Consider the following 9,693-nt stretch of genomic DNA (forward strand, 5'->3'; position numbering starts at 1 on the left):
TCACATTGGTGTTAAGCGCATGAAGAAGCTCCATGCTGATGGACTTTTAGAGTCTCTCGATTATGAATCATTTGACACATGCGAACCATGCCTCATGGGCAAAATGACCAAGACTCCATTCTCCGGAACAATGGAGCGAGCAACCAACTTGTTGGAAATCATACATACCGATGTGTGCGGTCCAATGAGCGTTGAGGCTCGCGGAGGATATCGTTATGTTCTCACTCTCACTGATGACTTGAGTAGATATGGGTATGTCTACTTAATGAAACACAAGTCTGAGACCTTTGAAAAGTTCAAAGAATTTCAGAATGAGGTAGAGAATCAACGTGACCGAAAGATAAAGTTCCTACGATCAGATCATGGAGGAGAATATTTAAGTCACGAATTTGGTACACACTTAAGGAAATGTGGAATCGTTTCACAACTCACGCCGCCTAGAACACCTCAGCGTAACGGTGTGTCCGAACGTCGTAATCGCACTCTATTGGATATGGTGCGGTGTATGATGTCTCTTACCGATTTACCGCTATCATTTTGGGGATACGCTCTAGAGACAGCTACATTCACTTTAAATAGGGCACCGTCTAAATCCGTTGAGACGACACCGTATGAATTATGGTTTGGGAATAAACCTAAGCTGTCGTTTCTAAAAGTTTGGGGATGCGATGCTTATGTCAAGAAACTTCAACCTGAAAAGCTCGAACCCAAGTCGGAAAAATGCGTCTTCATAGGATACCCGAAGGAAACCGTTGGGTATACCTTCTACTTAATATCCGAGGGCAAGATCTTTGTTGCCAAGAACGGATGCTTTCTGGAAAAAGAGTTTCTCTCGAAAGAAGTAAGTGGGAGGAAAGTAGAACTCGATGAAGTACTACCTCTCGAACGGGAAAGTAGTGCAGCTCAGGAAAATGTTCCTGTGATGCCTACACCAACTGAAGAGGAAAATAATGATGATGATCAAGGTACTTCGGATCAAGTTGCTACTGAACTTCGTAGGTCCACAAGGACACGTTCTGCACCAGAGTGGTACGGCAACCCTGTCCTGGAAATCATGTTGTTAGACAACGGTGAACCTTCGAACTATGAAGAAGCGATGGCGGGCCGAGATTCCAACAAATGGCTTGAATCCATGAAATCCGAGATAGAATCCATGTATGAAAACAAAGTATGGACTTTGACAGACTTGCCCAATGATCGGCGAGCGATAGAAAACAAATGGATCTTTAAGAAGAAGACGGACGCGGATGGAAATGTTACCATCTATAAAGCTCGACTTGTCGCTAAGGGTTATCGACAAGTTCAAGGGATTGACTACGACGAGACATTCTCTCCCGTAGCGAAGCTGAAGTCCGTCCGAATCATGTTAGCAATTGTCGCATACTATGATTATGAGATATGGCAGATGGACGTCAAAACAGCATTCCTTAACGGACATCTTAAGGAAGAACTGTATATGATGCAGCCGGACAATGATATAGAGCTTCTGGACAACATTAAGGCCTACTTGAATAAGTGTTTTTCAATGAAGGACCTTGGAGAAGCTGCTTACATATTAGGCATCAAGATCTATAGGGATAGATCGAGACGCCTCATAGGTCTTTCACAAAGCATATACCTTGATGAGATTTTGAAGAAGTTCAAAATGGATCAGTCCAAGAAAGGGTTCTTGCCTATGTTGCAAGGTGTGAGATTGAGCTCGGCTCAATCCCCGACCACGGCAAAAGATAAATAAGAGATGAGTATCATCCCCTATGCTTCAGCCATAGGATCTATTATGTATGCCATGCTGTGTACCAGACCTGATGTAAACCTTGCCGTAAGTTTGGTAGGAAGGTACCAAAGTAATCCCGGCAAGGAACACTGGACAGCGGTCAAGAATATCCTGAAGTACCTGAAAAGGACAAAGGACATGTTTCTCGTTTATGGAGGTGACGAAGAGCTCGTCGTAAAGGGTTACGTCGACGCTAGCTTCGACACAGATCTGGATGACTCTAAGTCACAAACCGGATACGTGTATATGTTGAATGGTGGAGCAGTAAGCTGGTGCAGCTGCAAGCAGAGCGTCGTGGCGGGATCTACATGTGAAGCGGAGTACATGGCAGCCTCGGAGGCAGCGCATGAAGCAATTTGGGTGAAGGAGTTCATCACCGACCTAGGAGTCATACCCAATGCGTCGGGGCCGATGAAACTCTTCAGTGACAACACTGGAGCTATTGCCCTTGCCAAGGAGCCCAGGTTTCACAAGAAGACCAGGCACATCAAGCGTCGCTTCAACTCCATCCGTGAAAATGTTCAAGACGGAGACATAGATATTTGCAAAGTACATACGGATCTAAATGTCGCAGATCCGTTGACTAAAGCTCTCTCGCGAGCAAAACATGATCAACACCAGAACTCTATGGGTGTGCGATTCATCACAATGTAACTAGATTATTGACTCTAGTGCAAGTGGGAGACTGTTGGAAATATGCCCTAGAGGCAATAATAAAAGGATTATTATTATATTTCCTTGTTCATGATAATAGTCTTTATTCATGCTATAACTGTATTATCCGGAAATCATAATACACATGTGAATACATAGACCATAATATGTCCCTAGTAAGCCTCTAGTTGACTAGCTTGTTGATCAACAGATAGTCATGGTTTCCTGGCTATGGACATTGGATGTCATTGATAACGGGATCACATCATTAGGAGAATGATGTGATGGACAAGACCCAATCATAAGCATAGCACAAGATCGTGTAGTTCGTTTTGCTAGAGCTTTTCCAATGTCAAGTATCTTTTCCTTAGACCATGACATCGTGTAACTCCCGAATACCGTAGGAGTGCTTTGGGTGTATCAGACGTCACAACGTAACTGGGTGACTATAAAGGTGCACTACAGGTATCTCTGAAAGTGTCTGTTGGGTTGACACGGATCGAGATTGGGATTTGTCACTCCGTATGACGGTGAGGCATCTCTGGGCCCACTCGGCAATGCATCATCATAATGAGCTCAAAGTGACCAAGTGTTGGGTCACGGGATCATGCATTACGGTACGAGTAAAGTGACTTGCCGGTAACGAGACTGAACGAGGTATTGGGATACCGACGATCGAGTCTCGGGCAAGTAAAACGTACCGATTGACAAAGGGAATTGTATACGGGGTTGATCAAATCCTCGACATCGTGGTTCATCCGATGAAATCATCGTGGAACATGTGGGAGCCAACATGGGTATCCAGATCCCGCTGTTGGTTATTGACCGGAGAGTCCTCTCGGTCATGTCTGCATGTCTCCCGAACCCGTAGGGTCTACACACTTAAGGTTCGGTGACGCTAGGGTTATTAGGAAGACTTGTATGTGATTACCGAATGTTGTTCGGAGTCCCGGATGAGATCCCGGACGTCACGAGGAGTTCCGAAATGGTCCGGAGGTGAAGATTTATACATGGGAAGTTGTCATGCGGACACCGGAAAGTTTCGGGGGCATATCGGTATTGTACCGGGGCCACCGGAGAGGTTCCGGGGGTCCACCGGGAGGGGCCACCCCTCTCGGAGGGCCTCATGGGCCGCAAGGGGCAGGGAACCAGCCCCTGGAGGGCTGGGCGCGCCCCCCCCCTTGGGCCCATGCGCCTAGGGTTGGGGGGAAACCCTAGTGGGGGGCGCCCCCTTTGCTTGGGGGAAAAGTCCCCCCTCCCTGGCCGCCGACCCCCTCTAGATCCCATCTAGAGGGGCCGGCCCCCCTTGCCCCTTCCCCTATATATAGAGGGGTGAGGGGAGGGCTGCTGGAAACAACCCAAGGCGCAGCCCCTCCCCTCCCCAACACCTCTCCTCCTCCGTTACGTGCTTGGCGAAGCACTGTCGGAGTACTGCTGCACCAACACCACCACGCCATCGTGCTGCCATTGGAGCAATCTTCCTCAACCTCTCCTTCCTCCTTGCTGGATCAAGACGGAGGAGACGTTGTCCGTCCCGTACGTGTGTTGAACGCGGAGGTGCTGTCCGTTCGGCACTTGGTCATCGGTGATCTGAATCACGGCGAGTACGACTCCATCATCACCCTTCCCTTGAACGCTTCCGCACGCGATCTACAAGTGGTATGTAGATGCAAACTCACTCCCTTGACTCGTTGCTTAGATGAACTCATAGATGGATCTTGGTGAAACCGTAGGAAAAATTTTAATTTTCTGCAAAGTTCCCCAACATGAACAGCCCCCAGTCGCTACATGAGCGATTCGGGCATACAAAACAGATTATTATTTGAAGGTTTAGAGTTTGGCACATGTAAATTTACTTGGAACGGCGGGTAAATACCGCATATATGTAGGTATTGTGGACTCATATGGAACAACTTTGGGTTTATGGAATTGGATGCACTAGCAGCATTCCCGCTTAGTACAAGTGAAGGCTAGCAAAAGACTGAAGAGCGACCAACTAGAGAGCGACAACGGTCATAAACATGCATTGAAATTAACCAACATTGAATGCAAGCATGAGCAGGATATAAATCACCATGAACACAAATATCGTGGAGGCTATGCTGATTTTGTTTCAACTACATGTGTGAACATGTGCCAAGTCAAGCCACTTAAATCATTCAAAAGAGGATACCATCCTATCATACTATATCATAAGCATTTTAATTTGCATGTTGGCACTCAAGAAAACCATTATAAACTCTTAGCTAATTAAGCATGGCATGAGTAGCTATAATCTCTAATTGTCATTGCAAACATGTTTCGCTCATAATGAGCTAAATCAAGAACGATGAGCTAATCATATTTATAAAAACAAAATAGGTCAAGTTCGTACCAGATTTTCTCCATCTCAAAATATGGTTTGCGCAAGTAAAAAAAACTTCATATCTAAAAATCATCTCACCCTAAAACGACTTTATTTTTTAGTATCGAGAGTGTGTATTATTACTCTCTCCGTCATTGCAAGACTTTACTTCCAACTTTGTTGGAAAGTCAAACCTTTTTATGTTTGACTGTATTTATACAATAATACAACAACATTTATGCCATCAAATTCATTGCATTAGATTCATGATAAAATATATTTTCATTACATACCTATCAGGTATCACAAAAATTGATATATTTTTACACAAACTCGATCAAACTTTAAGGTAGTTTGACCCTCCAACAAAGTTGGAAGTACACTCTTTCAAGGACGGAGGCGTACATAAGAGCCAGGAAGGGGTAATTTATTTTTAAGGAACGTCAGGCGTACACTCTTTCAAGAACAGATGAGTACATAAGAGCCAGGAAGGGGTAATTTATTTTTTAGAAACGTCAGGCTCGGACCATTGCATCAAAGCATGGTTAATAGTACAACTAGTTGATGGCTATATGACAATGTCATGTCATCTTTAGCCAAGTTTATAGCCAGTAAGTACAATAGTTAGACATAAAGTTGTGCTACTTTATTAATACATGGCCCACTTTCCACTCTTACATAGTACTTAGGAGCACGTGTTGCAGCTGGCTCTTATTCTGTAGCCGTCTCCTCTTATCTCCCCTCCATGTCATCAGAAATATAATATTTCTACTCGTATAGCCTGCTTACATAAGCTTATTGTACTTGCGCTCATGGTTGTATAGGAGCGCCATTAACAGCAACCATCTCAGAATAGCATGTATAGCAGTAGCATTTAAGGTCGCAGTCACACTCACCCCACAAGTAATCGAAGCTTTCATCTTGGCATGTATGATTGCAACCTTCAGTAAAACCGAAGCACGGTCCTCTATACTTGCCGCTCAGGTGCCGGCATCCACTCGGCTTGTTGCATGCAAATGCCATTGAACACAGTGGACATACTAGCACATGCAAGAACATGGTTAATTAACCAAAATATTAATCAAAACAATATCTTTCAAAAAATATTAATCAAAACAACATATTAAGTTGCATACACCAGCCAATTCAATGCCAAAACTTTAGCTGTTAGGAGAAGCATAAACATATAATCATATCCCCTAGTGTTTTCCAACTGAAGCTGGTCGGCCGGTGGCAAAGCTGGGCCTGCACTGGCTTTGGTATCAGGCGCTAGCTGGCCCATCACCAATGCGCCAAAGCCAAAGGTTGCTAGTGGAGACAAATTTGAATGACGCTGGGCAAGCCATGGAGTTGGAAGCCGGCTATAAGCAAGCTGAGTCGTTGTGAGCTGGATCGTGTGGATTCCACGCTGCTGGAGGCCAACATTGTGGTGTCGCCTACTGCAAGGAAAATGTGGTGGAGGGTCCGGATCCTTGCATTCTCTTGTACAAGAAAAATTGGTGCAGGCAGTGGAGGCACCACACTGTTCATCGGTACCTGATGGTTTGTGGTAATTGCTGCTTAGGTGTGCGTGCAAAGAGTATCCGGCGGACACCAACTGTGTGCATGCAGGGCATTGATGATACTAGCACACGCGATGCAAGAACGTGGTTATAATTAGCCAAAAGATTAATCGAAACAACATATTAATATAAGTAGCATGAACCAGCCAATTTAATGCCAAAACGACTTAAGCTACTAGGAGAGATACGGACAATCCACTTATATACTTCCACTGTTCATACATGTGCACATACATACCGGCAGCCACGATGACCATTAGCAGCATGATTGCAGAGAGATTCTTTTTTGAAGGTGACATTGGTTTTTTGGAAGATTTTGAATGTTGAAGAAAAGAATGAGCGAGCAGTTTGGTGGACGATCGAGTGAGAAGTCCAACAATATATATATATATCACATGCCTAGTGTGTTCCACCATAAAATAAAAGCATGAACATAGGATTCTCCGATCCTATTCTCCTAGTGTTTTCCAACAGAAGCACAAGAGTCCGTAAACATGTTTGTATTCAGTGTTTTATTTACAACCAAAGTTTCACATCAACCATATTATATATTTTTAGCATTTGATGACCAGGCCCTCTTTGGATGTGGTCTGAAGGACAGGCTAACATAGCTTAATACGCCTAAGTAAACATGACACCAAGTGGCATTGGTACTAACCTACCTCGCTTGTCCACTAATACACTCGTTTCCACTACATGAATATCAAATCACACTACTGCGTTAAAAAAATACTGTTGTATGTGTGTGTTCCAGTTTCCTTTTCTGATCCTCCATCAAAGGAAGGCTAATAATATATAGCCTAGCTGGTTGTATGGATCTTTGCAAATAGGGCTCTCAACCTACTCATATACTACTCCCTCCGTTCGGAATTACTTGTCTTGAAATGGATGTATCTAGAATTAAAATACGTCTACATACATCCATTTTCGCGACAAGTAATTCCGAACGGAGGGAGGTAGTAGTTAGGTCTTCACTATTAATACATGACACGCTTTCTTCTCTAACGGAGTTTCCTATTTCTTGTGCGTAAGGCTCTGTTTGGATGAGCTTGCACTAATGATTAGCTGACTATTAGGCCCTGTCTTACATGCGTCGAGTATTTGGTGAGCAGGGCTAGCATGAACATCAATATTCCCTCCGTTTTTTTTACTCCGCGCATAAAATTTGGTCAGAGTCAAACTACGCAAAGTTTGACCAAATTCATAACAAAAAATATGAACATCTACAATACTAAAACTATATATTATAAAAATATATATCATGACGCATCTAATAATATTGATTTCATATTGTGATGTTGATATTTTTTAATACAAAGTTAGTCTATAAAGTTTGACTTTGACCAAACATTATAGAGTTAAAAGCACCCTAGGTACCTCAACTTGCACAGAATATGATGATTTAGTCTCTAACTTGCAAAACTGCAGTGCACCATAACCCAACTTGCACTAGATGTGACGATTTGGTCCTGGGTTTGTTCAAGGTTTTGGGTACCGGGCGGTAAATTCGGTTACCGGTCCCGCTCCGCCACGAGAATCATGTATACCGAGCAGAAAATTTCGAACTTTTTGAATTTAAAATTCCTACCCCTATTTAAATAAGCTTGTATATCACTAATTGATACACAGGCATACCTGCGCCCCAGTGGTAAGGATCTTTAACCAGCAACTGCAGGTCATGTGTTCGAGGACAGCCAGCAGCACTTTTTACTTTTTGATTTTTGAAGCTGTAATTTCTTAATAAGAAAATAAGAGCGTGCGGGGGTCAAACTGGAGGCCAGAGCAAGTGCACGCATTGGAGCAGACATCTTACCGCTGCGCTAGCACTAGTGTAGATAACATTTTGTGCTCAAGTCTTATCTATTCATGTCCTAAAAAAATTGAATTCAAATTTTGATTTCAAATTTTGCTCGATTTGTTTTGGAATTTCGTGGTTACCGTGGTAACCGAGTTTAACGCCCCCCGAGAAAAATATTCCATCTGGAATCCAGAACATTGGGTCTATCACAGCATGACACTTAGCAGCCAGGTGGCCGGACCGGTCGTCGTGGCACTTTTGCAGGTACCCCCTGCCTTTTTATTGCAGGTTGTAGATAGGAAGAACCAGTGAAGATAAAAATGACCAAAAACGGAATGCTTTATATCTAATGTGTAAAAATGACTGATCTATTAAAGCGAACGCAGCATGCTCTTCCCAGTCACCATTCGTTCTCATCACCATCTTGCACTACATTTGCACTCTTTGGTTTAGTACTTTAGTTTGCTGTGGAATGGATCGTGCTAGTTGCTTAACCGAGCATACAGTATTCATGTGCTGCATTTTTTTTTTCCAAAAAGATTTATTAATAATCTGCACCAACCTGGCATGGTGTATGAATCTCATGGTCAATGTAGTGCTACAAGAAAGATTGAACAGGGGAGGTATTAAGCATACTTTTAACCTTCGATTGTACACGTTTAACTAGTTCTTGGCTGAATGCTTTTAACTGACCCTACTGAATGGAGAGTGCCAGGCCAGATATCTTAATATGTACTCCCTCAATTCCAAAATAGATGACCCCAACTTTGTACTAACTTTGCTAAAGTTAGTACAAAGTTGGGGTCATCTATTTTGGAATGGAGGGAGTAGTAGCTATTTGTACTCTCCTTTTCCTTTTAGAGTTTTGCTCAACACTGATAGGTAGGCATGCCAGGTTGGTGCAGAGTTCGTAGTGAGTGCTTTGTCTGTGGTTGGTGTCGCTCAAGTCTGAACTCTGACCATGTATTGGTGCTAGAATGTTATGCCTGATATGAACACAAGAGACATTAGGCATACTGTTTTGACAGGACATAGTAACAGTCCAGAGCGCAAAAAGTACACCTGCATGCGTGCATGATCTGAACAATGTTGCCCCTGCTCTGCCACTCTATGTTGCTACGGTAGTTTTAGATGGGTTCAATCTATACTTTTAGGTGGGTTCAATCTTTTGCAATGAACTCTGAACCAGATTAACCGTATGAATTAGCAGGAAATTCTCGAATTTTGGCGTTTTAGTTTTTCTGGTCAAAACAAGAGTTTAGACTCTGAATTTATCCAACATTAACAGTAGCAGGTGATGTACATGGTGCGATGTGATGCAGGGGCGAGGGTGCTAATCAACTTCAAGGTGAACTCCAGCGCGGCACCGGAGGAGATCCCTCTAGGGGCGGAGCGCACCATGCACCAGCACGGTGTGGATTTTGGGTAACGGGCGTGGGTTTCATTCATGGCTGGACGACTGGGAGGATTGTTCACGGCAGGTCGGTGGGAGCACTGTCCAGATCGAGTCAACTATGCGAGGGAGTCGACAAGGAACAGATAGTCAAGCTGAGCGGGAAGG

This window comes from Triticum dicoccoides, chromosome 7B (genome assembly GCF_002162155.2).
Source record: "Triticum dicoccoides isolate Atlit2015 ecotype Zavitan chromosome 7B, WEW_v2.0, whole genome shotgun sequence".
NCBI lineage: Eukaryota > Viridiplantae > Streptophyta > Magnoliopsida > Poales > Poaceae > Triticum > Triticum dicoccoides.